This window comes from Equus caballus, chromosome 5, assembly GCF_041296265.1.
Source record: "Equus caballus isolate H_3958 breed thoroughbred chromosome 5, TB-T2T, whole genome shotgun sequence".
NCBI lineage: Eukaryota > Metazoa > Chordata > Mammalia > Perissodactyla > Equidae > Equus > Equus caballus.
This window is the reverse complement of record NC_091688.1, coordinates 79074365-79091702: the sequence shown is the minus strand read 5'-3', so window position 1 is coordinate 79091702 and position 17338 is coordinate 79074365.

Sequence of the window (17338 nt, the reverse complement as noted above, 5' to 3'; positions counted from 1 at the left end):
TCAGACTCACAAGGACAGACAAAGAAACGTGGTGTATTTTTATGGACACATGGACGTCTCTACAGAACAAGGTAGAAGTGAATACTCTAAGGTTGAAACCATTAAAAGAAAATGGTCAGATTGAGATCATGGCTTGGATAATTTGGGGCAAGAGCAGAGAACATTTTACCTGAAATATCTGTACAATTAAGATACATTGAAAAAGACTCTGATCCCCTGCTAGAATATACCTAGTTGGGAGGACAGATGTTCCCTGGCACTGAAGGTTTAACTATTAGAGCAGCGGTTCTCAATCAGTGGGGTGTGGCTGGGGCTGAGTAGGGAAGGGAGCCACAGAGTCAGCTGAGGAGCTTTTGCAATATCCTCTCTCACCGCCACCATCAAGTATGGACACTCCCCCATCACACCCAGTTGAGGATCACTGCTCTAGAGGTCTGAGGAACAACAGAGATGGCAGAGCAGAGAGCTTGCTGCCCCAGGAAAAGGCTCTCAGATCATTAGTCTTAGAAATAGGTTCATTTTCACTCTCTAGAGGTGATCACAGAGAGGGGTGGCCCCTCTGGTAATAGCCATGTAAGGTTTTCCATACTACAGTCACCCCCTGGGCCAGTACTGAGGGGCCTGCAGCCTTCACCACCAAGACAGGAATAATAACTCCCAGGGGTCCAGCAGCTTGGAGATCAGAAGATGACTCTGAATGCTACTTTGGATTGTCCTTACCCCCAATGACACCGTGACACTGAGGGACTGTGAGATGCATCTCCCAGTAGGGAAGCTCTGTGGCCACTTATCACTCTGAAATTTTAATGTAGGTTTTGATACTTTGATTTAATTCTTGAATTTAATACAAGCAAGTCTGAGGGAGATGCCACAAATCATAAGGCAAGGTCCTTGTCCTGCAAGAATTTGCATACTAGAGAGCTAATACACATACATAACAACCACACGCTCTACCTAACACCACAGGGCAGCCAATGCTAAGAGCCAGATGACTGGCACAAATGCAGGGGAGTTCAGAGGTCAGAGACATAACTTCTAGAGAGGATGAATTAGGAAGGTGTAGGACCTAGTGTGTGAGAGAGGGGGAGAAGACATCGTGAGCTGGGATAATGGTGGGAAAGAATAGGAATATTTGGGGAACCTTGAATAGGCTGCTTTGGTTAGAGCAAAATTTTGTGATGGGACACTGAGAAAGCAAGGTTTCAAGGGTAAAGGGCCACTCTGTCAAGGCTAAGGATCTGTACTTTATCTTCTTTTTTTTTTAGTTAGTTAATTGGTTTATTTATTTCCCTCCTTTTAAATAAACTTATTTTTAAATAAGTTTCAGGTTCACAGAAAATTTGAGCAGAAAGAACAGAGAGTTCTCATATACTCCCCATGCCCACACATGCACAGCCTCCCCCACTATCAACACCTCCCACTGGAGTGGTACATTTGTTACAGTTGATGAACCTACCACGTTGTCATGTGAATTGATAAACCTGCATTGATACATCATTATGACTCAAAGTCCATAGTTTACATTAGGGCTCACTCTTGGTATTGTACATTCTATGGGTTTTGACAAATGTATAACGACAGGTATCCACCATTATAGCATTGTACAGAGTAGTTTCACTGCCCCCAAAACCCTCTGTGCTTCGCTTGTTCATCCATCCCTTCCCCACTAACCCTGGCAACCACTAATCTTTTTATTGTCTCCACAGTTTTCTGCCTTTTCCAGAATGTCATATCATTGGAATCACACACTACATAGCCTTTTCAGATTGGCTTCTTTCATTTAGTGATATGCATTTAAGGTTCCTCTATGTCTTTTCATTGCTTGATAACTCATTTCTTTTTAATGTTGAATGATATTCCATTGTCTGGACATACCACTGTTTACTTATCCATTCACCTACTGAAGGACATCTTGGCTGTTTCCAAGTTTATTTTTTTTTTTTTAAAGATTTTATTTTTTCCTTTTTCTCCCCAAAGCCCCCCGGTACATAGCTGTGTATTCTTCGTTGTGGGTTCTTCTAGTTGTGGCATGTGGGACGCTGCCTCAGCGTGGTCTGATGAGCAGTGCCATGTCCACGCCCAGGATTCGAACCAACGAAACACTGGGCCGCCTGCAGCGGAGCGCGCGAACTTAACCACTCGGCCACAGGGCCAGCCCCCGTGGCTGTTTCCAAGTTTTAGCAATTATGAATAAAGCTGCCATAAACATCAATGAATAGGTTTTTGTGTGGACATAAGTTTTCAACTCCTTTGGATAAATACCAACGTGTGTTTGCTGGATTATATGGTAAGGGCATGCTTAGTCTTGTAAGAAACTGCCAAACTACCTTCCAAAGTGACTGTACCATTTTGCCTTCCTATCAGCAGTGAATGAGAGTTCCTGTTGCTCCACATTGTTGCCACTATTGGGTGTTATCAGTGTTCTAAATTTCGGCCATTGTAATAGGCATGTAGTGGTATCACACTGTTGTTTTAATTTGCATTTCCCTAATGACATATGATGTCTAGCATCTTTTCATATACTTAGTTGCCATCTGTATATCTTCTTTGGTGAGGTGTCGGTTAAAGTTTTTGGTCCATTTTTTAATTGACTTGTTTGTTTTCTTGTTGTTGCATTTTATGAGTTCTTTATATATTATGGATAACAATCCTTTATCAAATATGTCTATTGCAAATATTTTCTCTCAGTGTGAGGCTTGTCTTCTCACTCCCTTGGCATTGTCTTCCAAAGAGATTGTTTTTTATTTTTTTAATTTATTTATTTTGGTGAGGAAGATTGGCCCTGAGCTAACAACATCTGTTGCCAGTCTTCCCCTATTTTGTATGTGGGATGCCACCAAGTGTGACTTAACAAGTGGTGCTAGGTCCACACCCAGGATCCGAACCTGCAAACCCTGGGCCACCAAAGGGGAGCACGTGAACTTAACCACTACACCACTGGGCCAGCCCTATGGTAAGTCTTGAAGTTGAGTAGTGTCAGTCCTCTGACTTTGTTCCTCTTGTTTAATATTCTGATGGCTATTCTGGGTCTTTTGCCTCTCCATATAAACATTAAAAGCAGTTTGTCAATATCCACAAAATAACTGGCTAGAATTTTTATTGGAATTGTGTTGAATCTATAGATCAAGTTGAAAAGAACTGACATCTTGACAATATTGAATCTACATATCCATGAACATAGAAGATCTGTCCATTTATTGAGTTCTTTGATATCTTTCTTCACAGTTTTGTAGTTTTCCTTATGTATATCTCATATATATTTTATTAGATTCACACCTAAGTATTTCATTTCATTTTGGGGGGTGTTAATACAAATGACATTGTATTTTTAATTTCAAATTCCATTCATTCATTGCTGGTACATAAGAACATGATTGACTTTTGTGTATTGACCTTGTATCCTGAAAACTTCCTACAATCGCTTATTAGTTCCAGGAGGATTTGGTCAATTCTTTCAGAATTTCTACAAAGATAATCGTGACTTCTGCAAACAAAGACAGTTTTACTTCTTACTTCTCAATCTGTATACATTTCATATCCTTTTCTTTTCTCATTGCATTAGCTAGGATTTCCAGCACCAGGTTGAAAAGGAGTGATGAGAGGGGACATCCTTGCCTGGTCCCTGATCTTCACAGGAAAGCTTCAAGTTACTCACCATTAAGCATGATGTCAGCTGTAGGTTTTTTGAAGTTCCCCTTTATTCCTAGTTTTCTGAAAGTTTTTGTCATGAAAGGATGTTGGATTTTGTCACATGCTTTTTCTGCATTTATTCATATGCTCGTGTGGTTTTTCTTCTTTAGCCTGTTGATGTGAGGGATTACATTAATTGATTTTTGAATGTTGAACCAGCTTTGCATATCTGGGATAAATCCACTTGATCATGGTGTACAATTTTTTTAATATATTGTTGGGTTTGATTTGCTAACATTTCACTGAGGATTTTTGCATTTATGTTCATAAGAGATGTTGGCCTGCAGTTTTTTTATAATGTCTTTTTCTGGTTTTGGTATTAGGGCAATGCTGGCCTCATTGAATGAGTTTGGAAGTATCCCCTCTGTTTCTATCTTCTGGAAGAAATTGTAGAGAACTAGTATAATTTCTTCCTTAAATGTTTGGTAGAATTCACCAATGAACCCATCTGTGCCTGGTGCTGTCTGTTTTGTAAGGTTATTAATTATTGATTCAGTTTCTTTAACAGCTATATAGATTGCCTGTTTCTTCTTGTGTGAGCTTTGGCCAATTATGTCTTTTAAGGAACTGATCCATTTCATCTAGGTTATCAAATTTTTGGACATACAGTTGTTCATAGTATTCCTTTTAATGTCTGTGGGATATGTAGTGATGTCCCCTCTTTCATTTGTGATATTAGTAATTTGTGTCTTCTTTCTTTTTTTCTTAGTCAGTCTGTCTAGAGGCATATCAATTTTATTAATCTTTTCAAAGAACTAGCTTTTGGTTTTGTTGATTTTCTCTACTGATTTCCTGTTTTCAATTTCATTGATTTCTGGTCTAATTTTTACTATTTCTTTTCTTCTGCCTATTTTGGATTTAATTTTTCTTCTTTTTCTGGTATCCTAAGGTGGAAGTTTAGATTATTGATTTTAGATCTTTCTTCCTTTCTAATATATGCATTCAATGCTACAAATTTCTCTCTTAGCACTGCTTTTGCTGCATCCCACAAATTTTGATAAGTTGTATTTTCATTTTCACTTAGTACAAAATACATTTTGGTTTCTCTTGAGATTTCTTCTTTGACCCATGTGTTATTTAGAAGTGTGTTGTTTAATCTCCAAGTATTTGGGGATTTTCCAGCTATCTTTCTGTTATTGATTTCTAGTTTACTTCCATTGTAGTCTGAGAGCATACATCGTATGATTTCTAGTCTTTTAAATTTTTCAAGGTGTATTTTATGGCCCAGAATGTAGTCTGTCTTGGTGTATGTTCCATGTGAGCTTGGGAAGAATGTGTATTCTGCTGTTGTTGGATGAAGTCATCTATAGATGTCAATCATATCCAGTTGATTGATGGTGCTGTTGAGTTCAACTATGTCTGTACTGATTTTATGCCTGCTGGATCTGTCTTCTTCAGATAGCGAGGTGTTAAAGTCTCCAACTATAATAGTGGATTCATTTATTACTCCTTGCAGTTCTATCAGTTTTTGCCTCACATATTTTGACACTCTGTTGTTAGGCACATACACATTAAGGATTTTATGTCTTCTTGGAGTATTGATCCTTTATCATTAAGTAATGCCCCTCTTTATCTCTAATAATTTTCTTTGCTCTGAAATTTGCTCTCTCTGAAATTAATATAGCCACTACAGCATTTTTTATTAGTGTTAGCACAGTATATCTTTCTCCATCTTTTTACTTTCAATCTTCAAGTTTCTTTATATTTAAAGTGAGTTTCTTGTAGACTCATATAATTGGGTTTTGTTTTTTGATCCACTCTGACAATCCTTGTCTCTTAACAGGTATATTTAGAGCACTGATGTTTAAAGTGATTATGGATATAGTTGGATTAATATCTTACCATTTTCTATTTGTTGACCTTGTTTTTTGTTCCTATTTTTGTCTTCCACTCTTTTTCTGCCTTTTGTGGTTTTAATTGAACATTATATATAATTCTGTTTCCTCTCCTTTTTTAACATATCAATTCTACTTCTTTCTTTAACTTTTTATAGTGGTTGCCTGGAGTTTGAAATGTATATTTACAACTAATCCAGGTCCACTTTCAAATAACACTATACTGCTTCCTGGGTAGTGCAAGTACTATTTAATACAATATATTCTTAATTCCTCTCTCTTGTCTCTTGTATCATTGCTGTCATTCAATTCACTTATTCATAAATACATACATACACACATAAGCATACTTAAATATATTTTTGTTATTATTATTTTGGACAAACTGTTATCTGTTAGATCAATTAAAAATAAGAAAAATAAAGGTTTTTTTCAACTTTCACCTATTTCTTCTCTAATGCTCTTCCTTTCTTTACACAGATCCAAGTTTTGACCTATATGAATTTCCTTCTCTCTGAAGAATTTCTTTTAACATTTGTAGCAAGATAGGTCTGCTGGCAACAAATTCCTTCAGTGTTTATCTGAGAAAGACTTTACGCTTCCTTTCTTTTTAAAGGATAATTTCACAGGCACCGAATTCTAGATTGGCGGGGTTTTTTTCTCTCAACACTCCAATCTCTTCTTGTTTGTATGGTTTTTGAGAAGTCAGATGTAATTCTTGTCTTGCTCCTCTATAGTTAGTTTTTTTCCTCTGGCTTCTTTCAAGATTTCTTCTTTAGCTTTGATTTTCCACAGTTTGAATAAGCTATGCCTAAGTGTAGTTTTTCTTTTACATTTATCTTGTCTGGTGTTCTGAGCTTTCTGTGTCTATGGTTTGAGGCCTAACATTAATTTGAGGACATTCTCAGTCATTAGTGCTTGAAATATTTCTTCTGTTCCTTACTCTCTTTCTTCTCCTTATAGTATTGTCGTTATACCTTTTGTAGTTTTCCCACAGTTCTTGGATATTCTGTTCTATTTTTTTCAGCCTTTTATCTCTGCTTGTCAGTTTTGGAAGATTCTATTGACATATCCTCAAGCTTAGCGACTCTTTCCTCAGCTGTGTCCAGTCTACTAATCAGCCCATCGAAGACTTTATTTTTGTCACAGTGTTTTTGTTCTCTAGCATTTCTTTTTTATCTTTTCTTAGAATTTCCATCTCTTTGTTTACATTACCCATCTGTTCTTGCATATTGTCTACTTTTTCCATTAGAGCCCTTAGCATATTAATCATAGTTATTTTAAATTCACAGTCTGATAATTTCAATATCCCTCCATATCAGAGTCCTCTTCTAATGCTTGCTCTGTCTCTTCAAACTGTGGGGTGTTTTCCTTTTAGTATACCTTATAATTTTTTGTTGAAATTTGAACATGAAGTACTGAGTAAGAGGAACTGCAGTAAACAGGCCTTTAGTGATGTGGTGGTGAGGTGTCGGGAGAGGGGAGGCCTTCTACAGTCCTATGATTAGGTCACAGTCTTTTAGTGAGCCTCTGCCCCCAGGCTGTCAACTTCACAAATGTCTCTCAGTTTTTCCCCCACCTGATGTGGGATAGGATGGCTGGAGGAAGCTGAAGTGGGGTATTTCCCTCCCACTAGGCTGTTTAGGCTCAGTCAAAACCCCAATAGGTTAGGCTCCAGTAAAACAGTTTCTCTTAAGAGCAGGCCTTCTTAACAAAAACAGAAAGTGGTGTATTTCAAATGGCCACTTTTCCCCTCCCCCTGCCAGAAGCATAAGGGGAATTTTGATTTTTCTCCAGTCTTCTTTGTGAGAACTTATGGAATTCTAGGAGGTAAAGCTCACAAAAGTGTGGGGATTCCCCTGGAGTTTTTAACTCACAGACATGACCACACTGAGCTTTCAGCAATTTGTCAATTACAGTTCAAGTTTCCGATCCAGGCACTGGTTTCTATGGAGGTTTCTGCTCATGCATTTCTGCTCTGGTAAGTTCTGATTCTCTGTATCTACCTGCCTGTCTCTCCAATTTGGGGGGCAGTGGTTTGCCCTAAAACCTCACTTCTCTGACAGATCTAAGAAGAGTTATTGAGTTTTCAGTTTATTCAGCTTTTTACTTGTTTGAACAAAGCGATGACTTCTAAGCTCCTTACATGCTGGACTAGAATCCAGAATTCTGTACTTTACCTTTTAGGCATCATGGAATAATGAAAGAGGAATGGGTAGGTTGATTAATTGGTTGGTAGGTTGGTTTTTAACTGGAAGATGACTTGATCAAAAGTTATTGTGTAATGGATTTTGGAGCCTAGGCAGCTCTGCTGTCTTGGTGGGCTGTAATCTGATCTAAGATGACCAAGGTTGGGACAACTGGATCTGATCAACAGGTCTTTTACCCTCCAGCAGGCTGACCCAGACATGTTTTTCCTCACAGCCATGGCAGAGGACAAGAGCACAAACAAAAATGTGCAAACTTCTGCTTGTGTCACATCTGCTATCATCCTATTGGCCAAAGCAAGTCACATGGCCGAGCTCAGCCTCAAGGGATGAGGACATGGATTTTATCTCTTGATAGGGGAACTACAAAGTCACATGGCAAAGGACAAGATACAGGAAGGGGTAAAGAATTTGGGCCAAAATGCAATCAGTCTACCACACCTGGATTCAAATCTCAGCTCCTCTCACCATGTGGCCACAAGCAAGGCACTTGAAAATTGGCATAAAAAGAGTACTTACCTCTTAGCGTGGTTGTTTGCATTAAATAAAATGACCCATGTAAAACACTTAGCATAGTGCCCAGCCCACGTAAGTAAATAAATACAAAGGTATCGTGCTGCCTGCTTTGTGGTGGCAGAAAGATGAGTTGGAATGCATACGGTCATTTGGGATTGTAGGCCTGTACTAGGGTGATGCAGAAGGAAGTGAAAAGGCTCAGCCATATTTGGAAGGAACAATAGAGAATGAACCTTCTGGAATAGGTGTCCATAGTCCTGAGTAATTAAGACAATGGTAATGCCATTGACAGAAGCAGGAAAATCAGGAAGGTTCCTGGCTTGGGGACAGATAGCTAGATGTCCACTCCACTTGGATCTCTAGCCTAGTCTCTGGGAGTTTCATGAAAGGATATGGAGACAGAGTGTTCAATGACTTTGCTCATCATGGCACAAAACACAGTATTTAACAATCAACCAAACCAGAGTTTTCATTTGGAAAAATCTGCTATTGCTTACCATTTCTCCTACATTACTGATGACCATTCTGAAGAAAACTTAGAAAGTGGACTCTCCATTAGTCTGATTTCCAATAGAGACATTCATTCAGGACTCTGTGGCAAACTTGACCACAGCCCAAGTGGAGAGGTGATTGTCCTTACATTCACAACAGAACCTGGGCTACCAGGTGCCAGAGGTCAGGGTGATGGAAAGGTTTTTACCCAATCTCATGCGTCTAGTTTTTATAACAACTTTCAATCTAATGGGTGTTCACTTGTACCAGAATAATTCCAAGTGCTAACCCTAAAGAAGATTCTCATAGCTTATTAGCTAAGCAGTTGCCAGCCAAACAAAATAGCAAATTTCCCATGTAGAATGATTTATTGCAACACGACTAGGATAAATAATGAAGGCATTTGTTTATGCCTACTTACAACATTCCTCGTAGGCAAAAGGGGAAGAAAACATCCTTCTAAGCCTGAGAAGGCACTGGTGCAGGCTCATCAAAAATATGCATTTTCTTTTGTAGTCTAAGAGTGTGAGTTTGCTCTGTTCACTTCCCGGCCTGGGCTCCTCTGATATCCATGTAATTTAAATGAGAAAGTCATTCTAGGGAGTCATCACATTTCAAAGAAGTGACCTCTCTTGGATGTTGAAAGGAGCCCCAGTGTTTGGGTTCACTCCTGGGTGAGGTGGTGTCATAGTGTTCTTGCCATGTCAACCAGAGAAGCAGACCTTGGAAAATCTAAACAGAAGTTGTTTACCTTGTCTTTTTGCTTGTTGTGCAAATGGGCCTCAGCTTTGTATAGGAAACAAGCACATTTCAAGCTTAGTCTAAGTCAGAATTCACCACTGCTGTCAGTCAAACCCTGACAAAAAAAAAAGCAGCTTTCATTAATTCTTGGAGTGGCCTGACTTCTACCATGAACTTTGTGACTAAGAAATCCATAATATCCTCTAAGTGACCCCAAACCAGTTGAGCTCAGCTTCAAAGGGCAACTTGGTTGAGGCACTTTCCTCCCTGTTCTTACTCCTGAGGAATTGGATCTTCTGAGTTCCCCCGTTTACACCTTGCTCCCCAGAAAGAACTCCTGGTCCTCCTGGAAACAGAATCATTCAAGCAACTATGCTGGTCACAGTATCATATTTCAGGCTGCGTTCAGACATGGATTTCCACCCTGTGCTGAACTTCATACATCTTCATCCTGTCCCACAGCCACTACTTTCCTAACATCCCCACTGGCCCACACTGGGGAAGGTTTGTTGGGAAAAGTCCCACCAGAGTCATTCTCCAGACAGCCCAATTAAAGAAGACCCCTTTCTCCATTTAGGATTCATCCTCTGATAACTGGCTTCTGTCTTTGTGGCACAGAGTTTTCTGTACTTTCCAACAGCTGAACTGAAAATGCTCTCTCTCCCTTTTACCTGACAAATTAGGTTTAAAGAGAGGGTGCCTGGTTCCTGGATTGAAGGAAGGCGTTAAATATCTCTGCTGCTAGGAATCCAGCTAGAGACATTCACACCTACCTCCTGGCTCAAGAGTGGGTGTTAATGTTCTCACTGCCAGGATATCTTTCATCCAGGGCTTTTCCTCCAGCCAGCACTCAGCCAGTGCCAGGGCCGGGGCAAGCAAGTCAAACCAGACTGGCCTCCTGACAGTGACGAGCCTCAGTTGGTGAGCACTAGACCAACAATTCTATCTTTTTAATCACTTCTTAAGTGCATTGAAAAGGAAGATAGTTCCAAAGACTGAGAATATATAGGTCATGGAAAATATTACTTTTCATAATAACAAATTTGCATACCATCTCTAATTTACCAAAACAATCTAATTTACCAAAGCAATTTCACATAAAAATAACACAAATCTTTTACTGAAGGTTTACTTAACATACATTAATTCTCACCAGAATGCTGAGAGGCTAGTGTTGTTATTGTCATTTTACAGATGACTTCACAGGCTCACAGAGGGTAAACAGTGGGCACCCATCATGCTGATCTCTGTTTGCCTGCCAAGTTCTTGCCCTTAACCACAGCTCCCTGCTGGATTGCTAGTCCTGGCAACAAGTTTGTGAGAGTGCCAGGGCAGGTGCTATTTTATAGACAAGAATCTGGGAGCATTTAGACCAAGAACAAAAAGTAGAAGACTATTGACTCAAGCCCAAGTCCAAATGAGTCCCAGACTAATCTGCTTTCTACCAGACCACACTGCTGATGATTGTCCCAACAGCATGTCTCTAACGATGCTTTCCCCAAGGCTTCACCATTCATCTATTCTTTCAGACAACATATATTTAGTGAACTTTTTTTTTTTTTGCTTAGGAAGATTCGACCTGGGCTAACATCTGTCACCAATCTTCCCCTTTTTGTTTGAGGAAGATTTGCCCTGAGCTATCATCTGTGCCAATCTTCCTCTATTTTACATGTGGGTCACCACCATAGTACAGCTGCTGATGAGTGGTGTAGGTCCACACTCGGGAACCAAATCCAGGCTACTAAAGCTGAGCATGCCAAATTTAACCACTAAGCCATGGGGCCGGCCCCTGTAATCTTACTATGTGTCAAGCACTGCATTGGGTATGAAGGATTTAAAAAATAAAGAATCAGAGGAGACCTTGCTCTTGCCTACATCCAGTAGAGGAGATAGGCAGGTATAAAGGCAACTCTGATATAGGGTCAGAGAAGTAATCATTGCCATTTCAATGGTAGAAATGATGGTAAGTAAAGTTTGAAGGGGGTTGAGATTCATCATCCCCAAGGAAAATACACGATCATCTGAGTGTGTGGAAGCTGATCTCTACATTCCAGCAACTCACTGAAAATCCATGAAGATTTCTATATCTACAAAAATCCAAAGTATTTTACCACAAAGGAGGAGAAGCCTGCAAATGGAATTTTGGTCAAGCCAGTCATACCCTAGGTAACCAAATACTTGGTGAAGGAAAATTTCTTACTATAGAAGTAGTCTAGCTAAAAAATAAGAATGAAATGATAGAATTATCACCATTTTGCAATTCTCAATAAATGATGGATTTAAGCTACGATAGTCAACAGTTGCTAACGTCACAAAAGACACAAAAAGAGAGAGAGACATTATATGCCTCCTGATAGAAGAACACAACATCACCTATGAAGAAGTCTTATCCAAATCCAAATCTGCGGGCTGGCCCCATGGCATTGTGGTTAAGTTCAGCACACTCTGCTTCAGCAGTGGATCCAGGGCTGGGACCTACATTACTTGTCAGCCATGTTGTGTGCCAGCCATCCACATATAAAGTGGAGGAAGATTGGCACAGATGTTAGCTCAGGGCTAATCTTCCTCAACCACAACAACAACAACAAAATTCAAATCTAAATTTAACTGAGCTTTTAGATCTAAGTAGTGGCTCACAGGAAATACAGCGGATAGAAGAATATGGTAAATGGTACCACAAGGATGCAATTAATAACACCCAGCATGTGGGAAACTCTACAGGACAAATGAACGGGTTTATGTAACAAGTAAATTACAAGGCAGAAAAAAAGAGTGGTAAGAGGATCCCACAGATTAAGAGACATGAGAGATATACTACCCAAGCAATAGGTGAACCTTCTTTGGATTCTGATTCAAACAAATGAAATAATAATAATAATAGTAAAAAAAACCAAATCTAACGCAGAAAAAGACATTATAAGACAATCAGAGAAATCTGAACACTGACTTGATAGATGATGCTTTTAAGGAATTGTTAAAATTTTTAGGTGTAACAATAGCATTGTGATTCCGTTTTTTAAAAAGTGTCCTTATCTTTTAAAGATGCATATTGCAAAAGCTATAGATTGACTAGCCCAGGTGTGTACAGCCTCTGAGTTCTTGGACATGATTCATATCTAAACATCCTGCCAACTCCTGATCATTTAGAATTATCCATTACATGGTCATTAAAAACCCCAATAAACCAACCAAAACTTTGTGTGTGCATGTGTGAGGAAGATTGTCCTTGAGCTGCCTCTGTGCCAATCTTCCTCCTTTTGCTTGAGGAGGATTGTCCCTGAGCTAACATCTGTGCCAATATTCCTCTGTTTTGTATGTGGGATGCTACCACAGCATTGCTTGATGAGCAGTGTGTAGATCGGTGCCTGGGATCTGAACCCACGAACCCCAGCTGGCCGCAGCAGAGTGTGTGAACTTAACCACTACACCACCGGGCCAGCCCCCAAAACTTTTAACTTGCTTTTCTGCCATGCCTTAGAGTTAAAAATATGAGGGAAGGGTGAAGTTATATCTTTCTTAGGGTATTTTTAATAGTTGTATGCAACCTTTTATATTGTAATTGCATGTGTGTAATATCCAGTAAGCTAATAAAAGTAATAATCATTTTCTAAAAAGCATATAAGACAAAAATAGTTGTATATTACGCGCTTCAAGAATACTTGCTACTTTGGGGGAAGTCACTTTTAATTATTTTTATAGTGAAAAATCCCTTTATAAAGTAGAGAGTTCAAGTTTGAGTTTGCCTATAGTTTCCGTTTAGAATCTTGTGTATTGAATTTCCTTTAAGTGGGGCTCCCCTGTAGACTCTTCAGGGACCAGGGCCATCCATGCCCTTCCCACCTACCACCCCACACCAGGAGGCCTGAGGGTTGCTAATATCACTTTCAACTGTTGCAGATACATCCTTGGAGTGTTTGAATTGAAAACCTCCCAGTCGCTTTGATTTGCCCAGTGGCTCTGATATAAGCCCTGGTGGGCTGGGTCTTTTAAAGGACGCCCTTTAATTTGCAATGAAGCCCCCCAGCCAAGAGCAAGTGCTCACAGGACAATAGGACTAGAGTACTTCACTGCATTGCATTTTGCATTCTTGAGCACTCAAAGGGGTAACCCTAATGAGCACAAAATATTCATCTCTAATAAGAACACGCTGTCATAATCACCCTCCATGTGATAAATATCCTAGAGGTTTTTTTCTTTGTTAGGTTAATGCTTTTCCAAGAGATAATTTAACCAATTCTCTAAAAAATAATCACACGTTATCAGGCCCCAGTATAGTAATATGGTGTTGTGTGTGGTTTTTTTTAATGTTTTGAATCTTGCCTTAAATAAATCCCATCCAAATAAATGCTCCCTTTTTTAGCTGGCACCAAAGCTCGTGTTGTTCATTGTAATCAAACTCCCAGTTGGCTAACTCCTCATCTAACGGTATGTCTTCTGATTTCATTTGAGCAAAATTTATCATCCACAAGCAAAGACAGAAAATGTGTGAATGTCTAAAGCTTATGTAAATTAAGAGGCCATGCACACTGGTCCTAAAAATAGTAGATAATTATAGGCATTTCTTCCCCATACAATAATTATAGGCCTCCTGTCATCTTTTCTATTCTGTATAAGGTCACAGTAGTATTATACAAAATTTACAGTATATTACAAGTTAAAAACACAATAATTAGCAACTGTGCATCTTCAGCATCAGTGATGAATGTTCACAGTAAAAGTTTAAAAAAAGAGCATTATTTGTTTTATGTGGACAGTATACACTTAAATTTAATCATCAACTCCTGCTACCCAATAGGCAATATTCTCTCACTATTATAATGCTATTTGCCAAGTTCATAGTACACCCTTGGGCTGAATTCATCCTTAACGAAGAGACAGGAAGCCAAATCTCTCACTGTCATCTCAACCAGGTGCGCCGTATTATTTTAAATTTAATAATTCTGCTGAACATATTGAATGATAATGAGCAAGCTTAGAGGAAGTGCCAAGGATTATTTTGACCATTATGATCAACATCTGATTCAGGGGGAAAGAAAATCCTCTCACTAAATAATTTGGGTAGTTCAGAGGTTTGCTTATTTAATACACAGTGTAGGGTTGTTTTCCCCGTGCTTGTTTATATCATTCATTGAGGGGAGGAAAAAGCTATAGATATTATGCTTCAGTGGAAAAAAAGTATTATAACAAAAAAGACGGTTTATCCTTAGCTCTTAATTATCCATACTAATGGGAACAAAGAGGCACAGATAATACAAAATGACAGAATAGAACTATCATTTCTATTTTGCTTAAGGAAAAACAGAACCATACACCCTCACTTCAGCATTTCCCAGCTCTGTCATGCTGTCAAAAGCAGTTTAGGAAGGATGAGGAGTTAGCAAGAATGGGACAAAAGAAGGTTCTAGAAGACCAGAATCCCCTATCATAAAGCCACTTGTCGTTGCCTATGTCATTTTCTTTGCTCAGCTGTTCAAATCTCTGACTATGACGACTTCTTTCCCCACTAGCCATGCTGGTGTCCAAGACGATCAGTGCAAAAGGAATGCTCAATTCTAGGGCTGTGCTGCCTCAAAAGCAGTTCAGACGCAAAGACCAGCATCCCAGGGGAGCAGCCATTCTGCTCTGCGTGAGAAACTGATTGCGTGAGTGACCATCTTAGCCATTTCCCTCCTTTTTCCATAACTGAGGGCAGAATAGTATGTCCAGAGATTAAAGAATAAGAACTCTGGAGTCAGACTGTCCTGGTTCAAATCCCAGTGCTACTCTTCCTTAGCTCTATGAGCTTAGATGTAACCTTTCTATGTCTCAGTTTTCACATCTATAAAATGGGAAAGCAATAGTTACGAACATTAAAGAACATATAAGTGAGACATATGTAACCATTATGTGATTAAATGTTCCCTGGCCACTGAGAGTTGCTGTGGCAATTGAACAAACTTCAAAAATAAGGTAAAATATGCCTTCTGGTTAGAGCACAAGTTTGGGGATCAGGTAAGTTAACAATACCCAAATCTCTCTCTTCAGCCAGGACCTCTGTTCTGAGCTGCAGGCCGGCCCATCCACCTGCCTAGTTGACACCTCTCCTTGGAAGTCTCTCAGGCCCTGCAAACACAGCTGAATTCATCATCTTCCTCCATAAACTTGCTTCTCTTGCTCCCCACCTCAATGAGCAATACCACCAGAAGAGTGCATTCTGGACCTCCATCTCTCCAGACCCTGACTTCCAGTCCATTAAAAGAGAAGACCTTTGCTGGATCCAAGCATACTTTCCTCCCTTCTCTTTTCTCAACAGTCTCCATTTCCATTTGGTGAACCACGCGGTTTCAGGAAAGCGGACTCTACAGCTCTAGGAGCAGAGTTCCTGCCTTAGGCTAGTCAGTCAGCTCATTCCATCTTCCTAGCTTCAACAACTGGTTCAGAAATGGGTATGAGACTTAAGAGTCAAATCAGAGTGAGACTTGAGACGTTTGCTGGGAATGCTAGAACAAAGATACTCTCTTCTTCCAACAGGATGTAAAGGAAGAAGCACGTAGCCTTACAGCCTCTGGCAGCCACCATGGGAGCATGAGGGTGGTCATTTTATGATAAAGCATATATGGCCGAAGGTAAAACAGAGAGTCAAACAGAAACCAGTCTGCTAGAGACTTCATTGAGCTTTGCCTGAACCCAGTCCTACCTGCACATATTGCAGTTACATAAGCCAGTAAATTCCCTCTACTTTTTAAGTCAGTTTCTATTACTTGCAATTGAAAGCACTCCTAAAGATTCAATCAAAAAGTTTACCTCCTAAATATCACTGGAAAACATTCACTTCTCTCTATCTCCTCCATCACCACTCTGGTTCAAACTACCATTATTTCCTATCTGGACTATTGCAATAGCCTTCTAATTAGTCTTCCTGCTTCCCACTCCATTCTCCACAAGAAGTCAGCAAGATCTTTCAAAAAAAAAAAAATGAAATGTTATTAAACCATTTCCCAGCTTAACGTCCTTTAATGACTTCTCGAGATCAGGATAAAGTCCTTATTCCTAACAAAGCCAACTAGGTCCCATGTGACTTGGCCCCTAAACTTTCTCAACATCTTCATCTTATGTCAGTCCCCCTTGGTCTTTAAAATCCAGGCACAATTCCCTTTTAGCAGTTCCCTGAAAACATATCATGTTCTTTTCTGCCTCAGAGCTTTTGTACATGCTGTTCCATCTGCCTAGGACAGCCTCTTCCCCAGCCAGTGACCCCCTCACCCCGCAACCCTCTTTTGCTGCCTCACTCTTTGGATCACAATGGTATTCCTCACAGAAGCCTCCAGTTGTAGGTCCCCTGTCACATGTTCCTACTCTCCTCTGTCTCTCCTTCACAGCATCCTCACACTCCTGATTACTTAGTTAACTGTCTGCTTCCCCCCCATCTGTCTCCTTTAATCCATCATCTATTCCAGGATAGGCATGGAAGATAGCAGGTACTCAATAAACGGGTTAATAAAATAATTGAGATAAGCACAAATTCTGTCTATGTCACTTTTAGCTTTATAACCCTGGGCAAGCTACTTAACCTCCTTGAGCTTCTGTTTCTTCATCTTTAAAAAATGCAAATGATAATACCTACCTCACAAGGCTATTTAAGCATTAAATTAAATTGGGGCACATAGCAAGTGGTTAATAAATCTCTGGTAGGTAGAGTATCCCAATTCAAGGATCTCTCTAGGTCTCAGGAAGTAAAAAAATCCCTAGGAATCAGATAGTAAAAGAACCTAAACTTCCAACAAAACTGGAGTGAGAGGGTGACTTTCCACGGGGGGAGGTTCCTTGAAAAGGCCCCAAGGACAACTATGCCATTCCAAAGATCTGGAAGAATTTGTA